General features: G+C 47.7%; 1 long non-coding RNA gene across 1 annotated transcript; it reads left to right on the forward strand.

The window, feature by feature from the left end:
• Positions 1-10,204: 10,204 nt before the first annotated feature.
• Positions 10,205-13,177, forward strand: LOC132085772 (uncharacterized). Its single transcript, XR_009420271.1, has 3 exons — positions 10,205-10,332; positions 11,858-11,974; positions 13,058-13,177. It is a non-coding gene; the product is annotated as an uncharacterized LOC132085772 (long non-coding RNA).
• The last annotated feature ends 3,597 nt before the right edge of the window (positions 13,178-16,774 follow it).

The following is a 16,774-nucleotide window of genomic DNA, read 5'->3' on the forward strand; positions in this document are numbered from 1 at the left end:
GCGAAGGGCGGGAAGCGGCAGCGGCCCCTCAGCGCGGGAGAGCTCTGAGGGGAAGGGGGGGGTCACGCCTGCACAGGGAATAACTGGGAGAGCCCAGTCCTCCTGTGGCAAAAATGCGTATTTTATGATTGGCTTTTCGCGAATATTAAAATGAATATTATATGTGTTTTGTCAGAAAGTTATGCTGTATTAATGTTATGAATAAGAAGCTTGACTAGGCTAATATTCAAGCAGCAATCAATTTATTATTTAATATGGTAAAGTATGAGCAATACAGCGCTGGGTACAGTGGGGGAAGTTTTCCCTCCAACTGCACACCGATAATTGAGGGTTACAGGTATTTATAGGGGTACTCATCAGCTTTTTCAGCAGTTTCTGTTTCTAATTTTTTTACTCATCAGCAATTTTTATTCTAAATTATTACATCATGATTCTATACACTATTGTGATCTTAGTTTTTCAGGATGTATCTCAAAAGGAGTATCTCTAGATGGTGACGGTTTCATTTCTGAAAGAAGAAAGATGAATCTCATGTGGTGGGGTCTAGCACTTCAGATGTGTGTTCACCTTTTAATTGCAGAGACTATAAATCTCGTAACAGTGATGTTTAGCTTCTTTTTGGTCGAAACTATAAACTCTTGATGTGATGTTCATCTTCTTTTCTCAAGCTGTTTTTCTCTGCTTCAATAAGGCGTAAGATAAGCATATTTCTTTTATATATATTCTAAAGCTATAGTTTCAAGGATACAAGTAATATTCTAACATTATACTTCAAAAGGTTATTATTGCAGAACTCTTTATGGATTAAATGCAGGCAAAAAGCAACATTTTTAACACTTTAATTCTAATGCTCTTAAATCAACTAGGGTTAATTTGCAAACAATAGATAGGTTTAAGGCCTTTTTCTATGCTTTATTCTCTTCAGTTATTATTAGAATTCACAGCTCTCTCATTGTCGGGGTCTACACATTTCGCATTCACAACAACACACATCACCTCTTTGTACTTGACACGAAACACAACTTTGTATTTTACAATTAATTTTCTTAAGTAGTAGGTTAAATCTAGTTTTAGGGTATAACATAATGTTAAAATAGAAACCATGCTATGTGAGATACTTTTTTAAAGAAAGGACTTGCAGCGAGATAGCAGCCACAGGACACCTAAATCTTTCAGAGAAAGAGAATTTATTGCTCTCTTATCAGAAGAAACGAACTTCTTCCTGCCTGCTCAGCCATGAAGATGCCGTCAGCATTCAGAGCAAGAAGCTGACACTGACCAGACAGAATCCTGTGTTTGAATGGAATTTATGCATCATGGATGAGGGGTATGAATATGCAACAGGTTATTGTTTTTAAGGGTTAATCCTCTGTTAACCCGTGTCTTTTTTTGGGCTTATTTTGCCCAGAAAAGGTACCCGGATATCCGTAACTCTGTTTCTATTGTATCATATTGTCTTAATCCAAATTACCCAAATTATTATTACTCTAATTATATTGCTATTTTTATAACCATTTTATTACTTTTAAATTTTTATAAAACAAGTGATTGGTGTTTTTCACATCCTGTGACCCCCCCCCCCATGTTGTAAATGGTTCCCCCAGAAACATTGGTACATGGGATGTTGTGGCAGATACTGTGTGAAAAACGCCAATCACTTCTTTTTAAAATTTTCAAATTTTAGTAGTAATTAAATTGTTATAAAAAGATTAATATAATTAGGATAATAAAAATTTGGACAATTAAGTTTTAGGACAATATGAGACAAGAAGAACAAAGAGTCATGGATGTCCAAGTACCTTTTTCTGGGGAAAATAAGCCCAAGAAAGGACACAGGTTAACAGAGGGTTAACCCTTAAAAACAATAACCTGTTGCATATTCATACCCCTCATCCATGATGCATAAATTCTATTCAAACACAGGATTCTGTCTGGTCAGTGTCAACTTCTTCCTCTGAATGCTGACGGCATCTTCATGGCTGAGCAGGCAAGAAGAAGTTCGTTTCTTCTGTTAAGAGAGCAATAAATTCTCTTTCTCTGAAAGATTTAGGTGTCCTGTGGCTGCTATCTCACTGTAAGTCCTCTCTTTAAAAAAGTATCTTACATAGCATAGTTTCTATTTTAACATTATGTTATAACCTAAAACTAGATTTAAAACACTACTTAAGAAAATTAGTACAATATAACTTTTTAACACAACACATATAATATTAATTTTAATATTTGTTAAAAGCCAGTCATACAATATGCGTTTTTCACACAGGGAATGCAGGCCCTGGAGGCATCTCCTGAAGCTGGCACAGCCCCAGCAGATGGCATCGGTGAGGAGGGAGCTGCTGGGGGGCAGTTTGGAATAACTTTGCTGTCCTAGGGTGATGTTAGGACGCTTGTATCCCCAGTTGTCTGTTCTGTTTATGCTGGATACTATGTTCTGTGCTTTCAAGACTGGCTCTGAAGAGCGAAGTTTTGTTTTGGTTTTGCTCTCAGCCACTCCCCCACGGCTGGCGGGACACAGAGACAGGGCAGTACATGGTGCTGCTTTTGCTTTTTGCTTGGCTTTTTGCTTTGCTCTTGCTTCTGCTTTATTCCTGCTTTGCTCTTGCTTTTGCTTCTGTTCATTAATTAGTTTAGCTAAGCAGTCCGAATTTTTCCCTGTACTATTTCTCCTTTCCTTTTTTTAGAACCACTCAAACCTGCTCTGGACTGGGACCTGGGAAACACCAAGAGTTTGCACCTTGTGGCTGCAGCAGCTACCCCAGCACCTGAGGGACTGATAACAGAGCGACCGCCCCCAAGAGAGGCTTTCTGAATTTGTCATCTTTTTCAGACTGGTGAAAGAGTGATGTCACCCTGTATTGTTCATTTTGTGTGCTGGGGGTGCTGTGCCTGTTAAATAAACAGGTTCTTTCCACTTCTCTCCAGGGAATCCTTCCTGACCTGGTTGTGGGGAGGGGCAATGTGGGTTTGCTTTCTGGAGGGGCCCCTTTGGAGGTTTTCTCCCAAATTTGCCCTAAACCAGGACAAAATTTGGTGCCTAATGCGCGAGGCTTGAAAGAGAGTGGAAAAAACCCTGGTCTGAGTGCATTTTGGTTGCCATTACTCTGTGTTGGTATAAAGCAGTTAATGGCCATGTTTTTTTGATTCATAATGTCCCTCTGTGTCTCAGGCAGCTCCTTCTCCAAGGAAAGCAGGTGGGAGTTGGAGCCAAGGAGCTGAAAGCTGCAGGTGCAGCCTGGGCTGGAGGGAGCTCAGATTTGCACAAGGCTGCTCTGAGTGCCAGGCCTTGGATGGGGGAAATGGTGGGGTGGGGGTAGGGACAGAGTGTGATTGATTGTCAGCCATGAAGGGTCTTGATTTTCATATCTACTCAAATTCATGAGGAAGTTCACTTGGATTCAGTGTCAATTGGAGATTGCACATATCAATTTATCAACAGGGAAAAACCTAAAGGGGACCTAAGAAATCTTTTCTCACTGTTTTTTTAAATAAAATATATTCTGTTTGAATGCATTTCTGAAATCTGCCCAATTAACCACAAAAGATTTGAAAACCTAAATCTAATTATTCCCAGAGGCTTGGCTTGTTAAGGTGTTCTGAATGTTATTGAGCCCTGGGACACTGAATTCCTGCACTGGAGAGCTGAAGGCTGAAAAAGCCTCTGGAGCAGGAAAATTCAGCAGCAGCCTTCAAGGTGCTGAGGATGTCAGCAGCCCCCACTGAGGCCATCCCTGCCCAGAGACCGTGGGGGAATGGGCAGACAAGGAGAGTGTCCCTGGGGCTGGGACAGCACAACTCAGAGGCACCAAGCGGCTTCAGCTGGGCAATGGAGTGTGGAGTGTGGCTGGGAAAGCCCTGCTGGGCTGTGCCAAGCAGGACAGACAAGCCCTGACTCCCATCCCCCAAAAAAATCTCTCAAGGAGACATTTAAAAGGAATTACAGCTGTTTCTGTACTCTGAGTTGGATGCTCTGGAGAAATACCAACAAGAGATTCTCAGGAGCTCAAAACAACAAAACAGCCTTTACTGGGAACTTTAGAAAATCAGAGAAACTTTGGCAAAAGGTTTATTATGACATTCAATCAACAAAAAACACTTCTCAAAGCACTGACTTGGCCCATTCAACTTCACTAACTCTGAGCCTGTTCAATTTTAGGTTACTCAAAATTTACAAGAAGAGTGAATTAGAAAGAGAGAAAGACAAAAAAGATACAGAGAAGCACACACACAGCTACCAACTCCTAGATTGCAGCAGTGTTCAGATAGAAATTCCAGGAGGAGGTAGGGTCAAGATGTGTGCTTGCCTTGTGGTCAGGCTTCAATACCCCCTGGACTTCCTGGGCCCTTCCCATGGGTGGTCCTTGGGCTCATTTGGTCCCTCAGGAGCTGGGCTGGGGGCTGCAGAGATGGCTGTGGAGCATTGCCTGTGCTGTGCCAGGGACTGGCAGCCACTGCTGGGCTGGGATAGGGGCTCTGGGGGGATTGGGGTCACAGGGCAGGGCAGGGCTGGGCTTACAGGGCAGGGCAAGGCTGGACCTGCCCTTCCTCCCAAGCACGTGAAATGTTTTGAGCCAACAATCTCCTCCAGTCTGTCACAATAGGCAATGCTAGAAGTGAAATCCCAATTGTGGCCATGGGTACCTGGCTGAGAAGGACAGTTCTTTTCTATAGGAAGGAAAGCACAGAGCCTCAGTGTTTGGAAGGCAAGTGAGAGTGTCACTGGGCCAAGGCCAGCCAGACTTGTCAGGAATGGCAGATTTTGTCTAGGAGCAGTCTTTGGATATAGGGAATTCTGGAGGTGGAAGTCCAATCTCAGCTATGCGTGCCTGGAGAAGTAGGACAGTTCTTTCTCATAGGGAGGAAAGCACGGAGCCTTCCCCAGTGTTTTGGGGACAGATGGGAGGTGACTCTCCTGAAACCATTGCCAGCCAGACTTGTCCTGGCAATATTCCTATGGGAAAAATTTGGAGTTGAAATCCCAATTCTGGCCATGGGTACTTAGAAGAGATTGACAGTTGTTTTCACAGCAAGGAAAGGACAGAGCCGCAGTGCTCCAGGAGCTGATGAGAGGCAGCCCTTGACATTTCAACACCAGCCAGAGCTGTCCGGTGGCCCCTGGGAGGCCAAGCCAGCCAGGCCTGTTTCATGTTCCCTCAGTTCCATGGGACCCAATGGTCCCTTGCTTCCATGTGTCCCTGAGGTGCCATAATGCCCCCTTGGTGACACGAGGCCCTGAAGGGTCCCAATGGTCTCCATGGTTCCATCAGGCCCCACAGCGCCATAATGGTGTCTGGGGTCCATGAAGCCCTGCTGTGTCACCAAGGCCCCTTGGTTCCACAGGCTCCAGTGGTGCCACAATGATCCCCTTGGTTCCATGAGGTTCTGTAGTGTCACCACGGTGTCCTTGGACCCTCTGGGACTCTCAGTGTGTTCCCAGTCACCCCCAGTATGGTTACAGACACTCCCAGTATATCCCAGTTGCCCTCAGCACACACACAGTCATTCCCAGTCACATCCACTTGGCCCAGTAAGGTTCCACTTTCCACCAGTAGGATCCCAGTCACTCCCAGTGAAGGGAAGGGACTGGGACGGACTGTGACAGGCTGGGATGGACTGGGACACCGGGATACACCAGGATACACTGTGATACACTGGGATACACTGGGACACACTGGGACACACCGGGATACAGTGGGATACACGGGGATACACCAGGATACACTGCGATACACCGGGATACACTGCACCCAGCTCTGGGACCCACTGGGAGCAGGATCAGAGCACACTGGGACTCAGCAGGGCCAGAACTGGGGCAACAGGGATCACAGTGGGACCAACTGGGATATACTGGGAGTGACTGTAACCATACTGGGGATGACTGAGAACACACTGAGAGCGACTGGAGTCACTGAGTCTACATTGGGGGCAACTGGGATTGACTGGGACTGTGCTGGGGAAGACTGGGATCACAGTGCATTCATACTGGGATCATACTGGGAGTGACTGGCTCTGTGCCAGGGTGTCGTGGTTTTGGTTTGCTAATTTAAGATCTATTTAATTTTGAGGCTTTTTTGGCTAATGGACTAAAGAATGTCGTGGGTTTGGTGTGGTTAATTACTAATACACTTATTTTTTGTTGTGAGATAGGATTAGGAGAAAGGTAAAGCAGGCTCAAAACTTTAAAAGGGTAGAAAGAAAAATTTTATTAATAGTAACTAAAAGAAAAAAAAAAGGTAGTAGGAATGAAAGCAAACTTTTTAGAATACTTCTCCCCACAATTTTTTCTTTCTCACTGACAATGTAAAGATACTAAACTTAAGATTTCTAGTCAGTTTACTACCTCTAAAATAGTCATTTTTTAGTTCACTTAGGGAGAGGAGTCCCTCTTGTTAAAGTTATGGAGACTTTTCTACAAAAGGAAAAAACAGTTTTCTCATGGTTCTCAATTTTGTCATGAATAACAACCGCCAGGGGAACCTTGCTATCATAAAATCTTTCTTATTTCTACAAGCCTTCCCACAGCTTGGAGATGTGCTATGTTGATTGATGGGGTATTGTTTTAAAGATGAGCTGTTCAAAGGCAAAAGTTCTCATTATCTATCTCTAAAATCCTCTTCATCTCTGGGAGCAGAGATCTTCATTTTTAGAAGCACAAGACTACGCTCTTTCTTTGTACAAACTTCTCATGGGATTACAGCTATTTCAACATCTGCTTACTTTAATGTAGAAGCCTTTACTGTCGGTTTCTAGGCTGTTTTAAAACCTGGAAAGGCCCGGGGTGGCCTTGGACAGCCCGCGCTTCAAAGGACGAGAAGAGGCTTCAGGTTTTTTCTCGGTCTTCAGTGTTTATTAGTTGTTTATCTAAAAGATTTTCTCTCAGCCCAACAGAGGTCTGCACAGCAAGCCAGCCATGAGCACACTGCGCGCCCCCGGGGCGGTCACCTATCTTTACACTCAAAATTACATATACAATATTTATCAATTTTCCCCAATACCTTTTGCCCTTATTGACCAGTGCACTTTTAGTAATAACCAACCCCAAAGTGCCAACATCACCAAAGAAGATGGAGGCCAAGAAGAAGAAGAAGAAGGACAGGACACGCCCCAATTCCTCCATCTTACTTCTTTAGACCCCCCTGTACAGAAATCTTAAACCTTGTGTTTCACACTCTAATTAACTTATCCCTTCACCATTTACCCCAGTGAAATCCTCCCATCCTCATACAGGTGTCGTCTCCCGTGTAGGATCAAAGCCCAGCCACCAGACACTTCTGGCAACATTCCAGGACTCCCGAGCCCCCCAAGGGTGGTCTCAGTCACTCTGCACATCAGTCCTGAGGTGCTGAGATCCCACACTTTACCTAATATCAATTCAAACACTTTCATTTCCTTGGAGTTTTATGTGTTATAAGGGAAAAGAGTTTTTTCTTTATATCTTACAAGAGTATTTCAGCTCTAAAAACAAAGCATCTTCTCACCCCTCCCATCTGGGAATTACTATTAACTTGCATCTTCATCTTGTTTTCAATATACTTGCATTTTGTTCTTTTCTCTCACTCAAAAGAAGATTGAAGTACTGAAAAAGTTAACATCACGCCTGAAGCCTACCTAACCCACCAATAACTTGTAACAGAAAGCTGTGGCTCAGTTGTGTTCAGAACAGCTTTATAGTTAGTGTTTAGTTTTCTACAGCAGCTACAGAAGTCTCTGATCTCAGCCATGCTCACAAGAAGAAGCAGCAGCCTGACGGCGAGATCTTCACAGCCACAGTCAGCCCTGCTCTGGCTAAAGCTCCACAGCCTCCCCTGTCTCCTTGCCCAGCAGCTGCTGAAGCCCAGCCTGGCCAAACCAGAGCCCATGGAGAGAGAAGCCAGCAAGAAACCCAGAAAATAGAAAAGAAGCCCAGCCTGCAGCAAGACTGCCCAGCCCAGCCCAGCCCAGCCGAGACACAGAGCTGAAGCCAAAACCCAAACCCAGCACCTCCCTGCCGACCAACAAAGAAAAGAAAAGTTTCTGAATTTTTTGGTCTTTACCATGTGTGCTTCACAAAAGCATGTCTAACTTTTCAGCAGGTCAACAGACTGTCAGATCCACAAAAAACTTTGTATCACTTCCCTAAATTTCCTCCCATTCCAAAACATAACACAGGGGCCACTGGGAGCAACTGGGATCACACTGGGAGGAAATGGGAGCAACTAGGACCAAGCTGGGAGCAGCTAGGACCAAGCTGGGAGCAACTGGGATCATCATGGCATCAGATTGGGATCATACTGGGAGGGAGTGGGTCTGTGCTAGAGGCAACTGGGATCACACTGGGAGGAAATGGAACTATGCTGCGACAAATGGGATCATACTGGGAGCAACTGGCACCACACTGAGGGTGACTGGGATCCTTCTGGAATCATACTGGAAGTGACTAGGGGCAGGCTGAGGGCAATTGGGACCATGTTGGGGCAACTGGGATATACAGGAAGTGACTGGAATCATGCTGGAGGTGACTGGGAGTGTCTATGAGCAAATGGAATCATACTGGAAGCTACTGGGAGCAACTGGGAGTGAGTGGAAACACATTAGGGACAACTGGGATGTACTGGGAGAGACCAGGAGTGACAGGAATCACAAAAGAACCATAAAGGAAGTTACTGGAATAATACTGGGAGTATCTGGGAGTGACTGGAATCCTACTGGGAGTGACTGGAAATCATACTGGGTGACTTGGAGTGACTGGGACCATACTGGTGGCAAATGGCACTGTACTGAGAGTCACTGGGTTCATACTGGAATCATACTGGGAAGGACTGGAACCATACTGGGAGTGCCTGAAACTATAGTAGGGGTGAATGGAAACACCTGGGATCATACTGGGATCATGCTGGGAGTGACTGGGAGCCACAGGGCCCATGCTGGGAGTGACCTGGGGGAAACTGGCCCAGCTGGGGCTCAGGGTTGTTCTCCCCTGGGGCTGCCCTGGCTCCTGCTGCCACCTTGGGCCCCACAGAACCAAGGGACAGGGGACAGGGACAGGGCACAGCTGAGGGACAGGGGACATGAGCAGGGATGTGGAGAGGTAGAAGGGAGTTCCAGGGGGTCCTTGAGCCCAGGAAAGGGGAGTCCAGGATTTCCCAAAAAGGGGGGACCAGGGTGGGGATACCCGGGATGTTTGAGAACGAGGAGTTCAGGGGGTCTCTGATTTTGCACAAAGCTGGGGCTGGGGGTTGTGAAAGGCAGGATTGGGGGACCAAGGCATTCCAGGGCATCTCAGGGTCAAGCCCACAGCAAGTCTGGAGTCTGGGAGCCATGGGATGGCCAGGAGAAGGGAAGCAGGGAGCCCTGATGTCCAGAAATGGGGGATTCAGGGGGAGCCTTGTGCAGGATAAGGGGAACAGGGGGGTCCCCGTGCCGGCAGCTGCGGTTCAGGGTCCCCGTGCCGGGCCTCCCACTTCCCCCTGGCCCCCAAGGAGCGCCCCCAGCCCCAGCGCTGGAGCCATCGCGCTGCTCCTCCTCACTGCCAGTGTGATCCCAGGATGATCCCAGTAGAACTCAGTCACCCAGAATGATCCCAGTACAGCCCAGTCACTCCCACTCCTGGCATCCCCCCAGCCCTCTCTGCGTTCCTACCTGTCCCGGCTCCATCCCTGCCCCTCCCGCGGGCTGCGGGGGCTCCGGGTGTGGGGGAGGAGCAGGAGGAGGGAGGGAGGAAGAGGCGGAGCGGGGGAGGAGAGGGGGAACCACGCGGCTCCGGCGCTGCCTGAACTTGCAGCAGCCTCTTGTCCCCTCCTGTCAGGTAGTTGTGCAAAGCCAGAAGGTTCCCCCTGAGCCTCCTTTTCTCCAGGCTGAGCCCCTTCCCAGCTCCCTCAGCCCCTCCTGCTGTTCCGGCCAGGGTAGAATACTAGTGCGGCAAAGAGCAATGTATACACCTGACATCGGTGCCTTTATCCCCACATTTTAACCTTTCATTACTTACAGAAAGACTCTTGGGAAGCCCCAAACTGCAGTCAGTCGCTGCAGTGCCAATCTCCTTTGCAAATCCCTGTGGCCCGGCCCGGTCCCGCCCGGCCCCGCACTCGGTGCCGCGGTTGCCCGGTAAACGCGCCCGGGCCCTCAGCGCCTGTGACAGCGGCGCGGCCTCAGCCGTGTGAGAGCGCGGCCCTGGCTGGGTGTGCGCAGCCTGGGCTCCTGCAGGCGGCTGCACCGGGCCATTCGCCAGGGGAATTGTTCACGGAGCATTGCTCTGCACAGAGAATTCCTAAAGGTGCAGAGCATTGGCCTCTGCGAAAAGTTCCTCAGCGTGCAGAGCATCGGTCTCTGCTAGGGAGTCCTGAATTTCATTTGAAGGTAAAGACTGACTAAAGTTGAACTTTTTGGTTTTGTTTCATGTGTGCTCTGAAAGAGAATGCCAAAGGGAAATACAGGATGTGATCATGCCGGTCTTCTGGCACAGTAGTTCAGTGACATGTACACCTGAAAGGATGAACAGTAAATGCTCTACTGATTGTGCTTTTTTTCACTGAAGAAATGCAACATCTTCTAAATATACTAGTCTATGCATTTTTTTCCTATAGTAATTGTTTAAACTGCTTAAAGGTGAATAAGTCCTGTTCAAGTTTCAGTGGGTTTTTATCATCTGGTGATTAAAATTATTAGGGGGATGCCTCTGTATTGAGGTGCAAATATGCCAAAGTCAATAGTCTGGATTTTATAGAACAGTAAATGTGAGGAAGAAAGAGAGAGAAAGAAAAGAAAAAGTGAGAGGGGGATGAGGGTTGGGAAGGGGTGGAGAAAGAGAGTGACAGAGACAGATTTAGTAGAAAATATCACCATTCCATGGATGCCATCAGCATACCATTAAATCCTCTTCTGGTCTTCTCTGTGGTGAGGTCTGGCAAAATGTAAAACTCCAATGGATTAATGCAGATTTGGGCAAGGTGGGACTGCCCAGGTACCTCCCTGGGGTGGGGCAAGTTGGAGTCTGTCTCTTGCTACTGTCAAATAATACAAAATCTTTAGCACCCGTATATCCTTCGAGTCTGCCATGAGTTGGGTTCTGGATTTTCAGATTTGTTCTGTTAGTTTGCATGCCCTGCAGTTGTCTGGTGCAAGGCTTCAGGAATGGGTCTGGAGGCACTGTGGAGGTCTTTGCTGGGAGATTTGTGTGCAAACCTGGCCTCAGCAGAAGAGTCTGTGGGTATGACTTCCCCAGCCTGAACCCAAACAGGGCTGATTTTCAGGACAGCTGCTGGGTTTGGCTTTGTTGTAGATAGGTTTTACTCCTCAGCTTTGTTTACTTCTCCCCAGACCTGAGCTAATGGGACAGTAGTGTCACCTTGATCTTGTCTCAAGTTCCCTTAGGCAGCTTAACTCACAGTGCCAAGTTCCAGTCAGGAGGCATTTTCAGGGAAGGGTGGGCTTGAGTGGTCGCAGCTTCTTTATACAGTTTTGTCACAATGGGCAGCAAGTCCTTTATAATGACATTTAAGCCATTAGCCATAACATTCCAGTCTCTCATTAGTCTCTCAGCTGTGAGGACCAGCTGAGAGAGCAGGGGTGCTTTAGCCTAAAGAAGAGGAGGCCCACTCTAGCTATTTTTAAGTAATATTTAAGCTATGACTTTGTCTGTTCCAACTCTTATTAATGTTCAGCTTTTGAGCTCCAGGTTTCAGTATGATCCATCTGTGAATTGCACAAAGTAGCCATATAGTTCAAATAAAGTCCAACTAGAGGTCTAACTATACTAGCTATTTACACCAAACAAGCACTTAGCTACTTTCAAGTAATGTAACATTTTTAGCACCAGTATATGCCTTGAATGTACCATGAATTGGGTTCTGGATTTTCAGAGTTCCATTGTTGCTCCTTCCAGTTTTGTTGAGGCATTGTCAGTCATCTGCGACATCCTCCCTTGGAAATGGCGTCTGGATTCCCGGAAAAGACAACAACACCTCGTCTTTTGTCCAGGAAAGGACTGAAGTCTTTTACTGTGAGTACCCACTGGGGCTGTGTTAAGGCTGGCACTGCCCTGGTGTCCCTGCTCTCCCTGCCCCTGTTGTCCAGCAGTGCTGTGAAGCTGCAGAGCCCTTCCCCAGCCCTTTGTGCTGTGCTGCTGTTGCTGGGGCTGTCCTGGTGCAATAGGGAACACTGTGGGATGCTTCAGCTGTGTCTTGCCTGGCTGTGCCAGCGGAGCCAAGTGAAACCAATGTACAGCTGAAGGCCTGGGCATGTGTTCTGTCCCTTTCCCTTTGCCACAGGAATTCCTTCTGTCAGGCTGGGCACTCACCTGTGCTGCTCTGACCATCTTGCCCTTGGGCACCTGGGCATGTGGCGGGGGGAAGTTCATACTCTGCCCAAAGCCTTGAGAGCCATGGCTGGTCCCAGCTGGAAGAGCTTCCAAAGCAGCTGTTCTCTCCCAGCTCCTGTGCGGGCACAGATCCAGCCCTACAGGCAGCACTGGAGCCAGGGCCACAAAGGCCCCTTGCTGTCTGCAGCTCCCTTGGCTGAAGATGCCGCACTGCTGAGGCTCTGTCAAGGAGATGCCTCTGTTTTCTTCTGTGGAGGGCTCTGTCAGCCCAGACAGAGAAAACAATCAACAGGGAGAACTAAAACCTAGAGACATTCCTGTGCACCTCACTCTTGGTTCAACTTTGTTTTCTTTCATCTCTTGGACTCAGCCAGCAGCAATACCTCCTTGCTGTGAGTTCTGAGTGCTGTGCAGGGATGGAGTTCAGGCAGTTCTGAGAGCTCCTCCCCATTCTCTGGAAAGGTCACTGCCTCAATCCAAAGAAACGTAAGAGGAAACAAATGCCCAAAGAGCAGAAATCCCCTACCATGTCCCATCCAGTCACGGAGAAGCCAATGGGACAGAGCCATGTGGCTGGACTATGTGTGTTCCACTCTGTCTTATTATTTGACTGATGCTAAGTATTTCAGCAGGAAACTTCCAGGGCTCCCAGGGCTGTCCTAGTGGCTGTGATCACAAGTTATTCACCAGTGTCACTCGTTCAAGAAAAGCCTTTCTGAAAAAGCACATATCTGAGGCTCTAGCTGGTGTATTTTTGCCTTTCAGCTGCTTCCCTCTAAGTTTCAGAGGGAGAAGTTTCTCAGCAGGAAGAAGGAGGCCAACACTGGGGGGAGTATTCTGCCCAGAATTGGCCCATTTCTAGACAGGAGTGAGACTCGCCCAAAGGTAGCCTTTTCCTGCTCTTTTCCTTTCTGTTTCATATGAAGTTTGAAGAGGGTGTGTGCTTGTGACAGGCTTGCCTGCAGCAAAATACCTCAGTGTCCAGGTCCTGCTGTCATTGCCAAGTGCTGGGAGGGGTGGACTGGGAGTCCTGATCTGCACTAAGCCAACACAAATACCCTCTGCTGAAGCTGCTGGGGTGTGCTGGAGTGCAGCTGCCATTGCTAAAACAATAGGAGGAAGGCTGGGGACACAGAGGCCCAAAATTGCCCTTTGCCCCTCTCCTGCTGGAGGAGCCACCTCTTGCTTTGGTGTGGCCACCATCAAATGCTTGGGGTCACAAGATTCCCTCCAGAGTGGCAGCGTTGGCCTTTGAAGGACAAGGATCTGCAGGAATTACTTCAGATTTAACAGAACAAATTGCATTACTTCTTTGGGCTGGAACAATGTGTTGGACCCTGATGGGGTGTTGGATTTTTCAGGCTGCCAGATGTACAGGGGACTGGCCCTGGGCAGAGGGGAATGGATGTGCTTTGTCTGGATCAGCGCCTACTTAGAGGTGTGTTTAAAGCTGCTTTTCTGGCAGGACTAGCTCAGTATAAAGCACAGTCCAAACGGGTAGGTGACTGAGGTGGGCTGTTGAGCAGGAAATTGGCAGCAAGAGACACAGAACACAATCCAGGTGAAGGATTGTCCTGGAGAGGAGCCTTGGGAACACCTCAGGGAAGGGCACAGCTAAGGGACAGTGTGCTGCAGCCACTCCCTTCAGCAGAATGTGTCTGCTGTGAAGTCACAGAGGAGACCTGCTTGTGTCTCTGCAGTGACAGCAGTGTGGCAGACAAAGCAGGGCAGAGTTTTCTCCAAACAATGTCTCTGCTCCAGAAGCATTTGCTGTTGTTGTGTCATTCCAGATGTGCCTCTACAATGACATTAAATAAGATCGCAGTAATGACAAGAAAGCACCCATTTAAAGCTCATGGAAAAAGGAGATACCAACTCTACTTTTACCCAAGTTGCTGAGAAAATAACTGAAACTTATCCTCATTCAGCATTCACCTCACTTGTCTTTTTATTTTCATCTCATTTGTCTTTTTATTTTTGCTTTTCCCTCTGTTTGAAACGTACTAACTTTTAAGTACAATGAAAAGGAACAAAATCATCAGAGCAAAAGAAAAGTGTTTCTTAGTAACGATTCAGCTGAGCCGGGCATGTCTCCCTCCTGGAGAGCCAAGCACACACACACACACCCTCTGAGAAAATGGCAATCTTTGTATCCCCTTCGTACCCGGCTGGGGCGGTCCTTGTGCCCTTTGCCATTGGATGGGTACTCAGGTGCTTCCATTCTCTACTGAGCACCAACTTTTCTGTCCCCTCTCCTCTCATCCTCCTTCTTTTTGGTCAGGTCTTCAACCCCGTGCCTCTGACTGTGACACTCAACAAACCAACCTGAGCAAATCCAAACCACAAACAACACACAGAACCAAGAAATTCCATTCGTTTGCTTCATAAACTTTTGGCTTCAGCCAAATGTCACCTCATCTCTCACACCTCCTCTGGGCCTGTGCTCTTTTTACTGATGTCTAAGTTCTAGAGCAAAAAAGATATTGCAGTTGTGTGGGCCTCGGTTTCCCTGTCTCAGAGTAAAGGACATTCCAAAATCCTTTCCCATGGAGTCTAATGTAAATTCATGGGTTTTACTTGCTCCATGAGTGCTCAGTCAGTGCCCCAGAGCTCTGTGACCACATGGGCACAGGGCTGTGTTTTAGGAAAGTGCTGCCTGGCACTCTGGAGAAGGAAACCTGGAGAAATCCATGCCAAAAGAGCAGCTTGGCTTGAGCCTGCTCTGTGTGGCCCAGCAGCTGTGGATCAGCTCAGAGCAGAGGTGGGTGAGCCACTGTCTGCCCAGTGTGGGCTGGGCAGACGTGCTCCCTCAGAGTCTGTACTTCACTGGGGATCAGTGGAAGATTCTCCTGCATGAACCTTCCTCACAGCAGCTGAAGCTCTCCCTGCTGTCTCTCCTCTCCAGCTGCCGTCAGCTGCCCCGAAACAGAGCTGGTTTGGGGTTTCCCCACCAGAGCTGGTATTTCAGAACTTCGTCGCTCGGGAGGTCTCTGAAATGGTGCTGTCTCTCATGAATAAGGACAAGGTAAGTGCTGGCACACGAAGCTTTAACACTGTGCTGGAAGAGGAGAGTGCTGTCATTCTCCCAGTGTACAGCAAAGCAAGTTATCTGCTGCAGCACATGCAGAAGAAAATATCTCAGCACCTTGTTCTGCAAGGTGGTGGAAATCTTTCTGTGCTGAGACTTGTCCCCTGATTTTGGGCATGCATTGATGGTGTGTATCCCAAAGGAGTTTCCTTCTCTTGCAAGCTCTGGATTGACAGGAATGTTGAGGGCTGTACAGTTCTTACCTGCTCTCATGCTTTGCCTTGGGTCTACACCACACCCTGTGTCTCCTTGGTTAATCTTGGCTCCTGGTAGGAATCTCTGCTTCTCTCAGCCAGTTTGGCTCCCTTTGTGCAGGTCACAGCCAAAGCTCAGAGGCTGAGCCTTCTGCACTTTATGCTGGAGTCACTTCTCTTAAATGGCATTGGCACTGCAGGAACCGTGTTCTTGAAGACCCGTGCAATCACAGTGATGGAGCAGAAGCAGTGAGAGGCCTTTAGGTGCCACTTGAGGCTCCTGCTCAGCTTCCTCCAGCTCTGCTCATCTTTTCCAAAATCAACACTGTGCTCTGCTTTCCCTTTGGAGAACGACAGCACATCCAAAGCCATGTGCTCCTGGAGGTTTCCACCTTCACTTGAAGAAATTGAGATTGTTTTGCAGTTTCCCAAGAGAGCTGAGAGGGAAGAAGTTGAAAAATGTCAGCAGTTGTGTTCCACTGTAAAGAGGAAAACTTGAGACCATTGGAATTTCAGTCATGGGAGACATTTTCTCAAATGAGGCTTGTGCCAAGAGTGGGCTGGTGGGAGGAGACAGGAGGGAGTCCAAATCATCTGGTTTAGACTTTTGGAGAGCATTTTGGTGCTCAGGGGTTGATGATATCAGTGTGCTAGAAAATGCATGTGTGCTGTGTCTGTGAACCCCAGAGGGCAGAACAGAGGCAGGAATGCCCAGCAGCCCAGCTTGCCTTCACAGGCAGCAGGAATCCCTGGAGAGCCAAGATTGGCTTTTCATACTGGAACCACACTGTCAGTCAGTGCTGGTCCTGTTTTTCCAGGCAGAAAATGCCTTTGAAGCCCATAGTCCGTAAGCACAGCCTGTGTTTCTGTCACTTATGGCAAGCTGATTGCTGTCATGGTTTTATGATTCTTCCTTGCTGCTTTACTGCCCATTTAAATTCTCTTTGCCATCTCCTTGTTACAGGGATGGTCTTGGCTGTGTTCCTTCCTTCTTTTGCTTTTCAGGTTTGCTTTTATTCCCAGTAAGTCCACAGTGTTTGGTCTCCTCTCTTGCTGCTCTGCCTGCCTGACTATATCCCCACAACATCCCTACCCAAACCTGATCTGCTAGAGGGGAATTTCTTCCTTCCCCCAGGATAATGTGCTGGTTTGCTTTTAGGTAGCACATTCCCCCTCTGGAACATGACAACTTCATGGCTG

Source organism: Ammospiza nelsoni, chromosome 32 (genome assembly GCF_027579445.1).
Source record: "Ammospiza nelsoni isolate bAmmNel1 chromosome 32, bAmmNel1.pri, whole genome shotgun sequence".
In the NCBI taxonomy this organism is placed as follows: Eukaryota; Metazoa; Chordata; class Aves; order Passeriformes; family Passerellidae; genus Ammospiza; species Ammospiza nelsoni.